Raw genomic sequence first — 383 nt, forward strand, 5'->3', positions numbered from 1 at the left:
TTGAAAAACTACCCCCGGCGGGACTCGAACCCGCAATCTTTTGCTTAGGAAGCAAACGCCTTATCCATTAGGCTACGGAGGCCCTCACATGGCCGGAATATTTGCAAGGAAACGGGATGTAATTAAGAAAGACTACAGAAAACCTTCTTGAGGTGGAAAAGCGCCATCCGTGGGGATCGAACCCACGACCACACGGTTAAAAGCCGTGCGCTCTACCGCTGAGCTAGGAAGGCACACCTTCCCCCCCCTCCAACCTGATCCTTCATTTTTTAAAATGATGGGTTTTTTTTTAAAGGAAAATTTCACTCCAGACGGGACTCGAACCCGCAATCTTTGGATTAGAAGTCCAAAGCCTTATCCATTAGGCCACTGGAGCAACTCAA

The 383-nt window shown here is 48.6% G+C and overlaps 3 non-coding genes across 3 annotated transcripts; all 3 read right to left on the reverse strand.

Annotated features, from left to right (window-relative positions):
- Positions 1–9: 9 nt before the first annotated feature.
- DQ04_tRNA045 lies at positions 10–82 on the reverse strand (the record flags this gene model as incomplete). The annotated part of the gene is made up of 1 exon: positions 10–82. It is a non-coding gene; the product is annotated as a tRNA-Arg (tRNA).
- Positions 83–161: 79 nt separating this feature from the next.
- DQ04_tRNA070 lies at positions 162–233 on the reverse strand (the record flags this gene model as incomplete). The annotated part of the gene is made up of 1 exon: positions 162–233. It is a non-coding gene; the product is annotated as a tRNA-Lys (tRNA).
- Positions 234–303: 70 nt separating this feature from the next.
- On the reverse strand, positions 304–376 carry DQ04_tRNA049 (the record flags this gene model as incomplete). Its single annotated transcript has 1 exon — positions 304–376. It is a non-coding gene; the product is annotated as a tRNA-Arg (tRNA).
- Positions 377–383: the final 7 nt, after the last annotated feature.

Source organism: Trypanosoma grayi, assembly GCF_000691245.1.
Source record: "Trypanosoma grayi strain ANR4 Tgr_2688_V1, whole genome shotgun sequence".
NCBI lineage: Eukaryota > Euglenozoa > Kinetoplastea > Trypanosomatida > Trypanosomatidae > Trypanosoma > Trypanosoma grayi.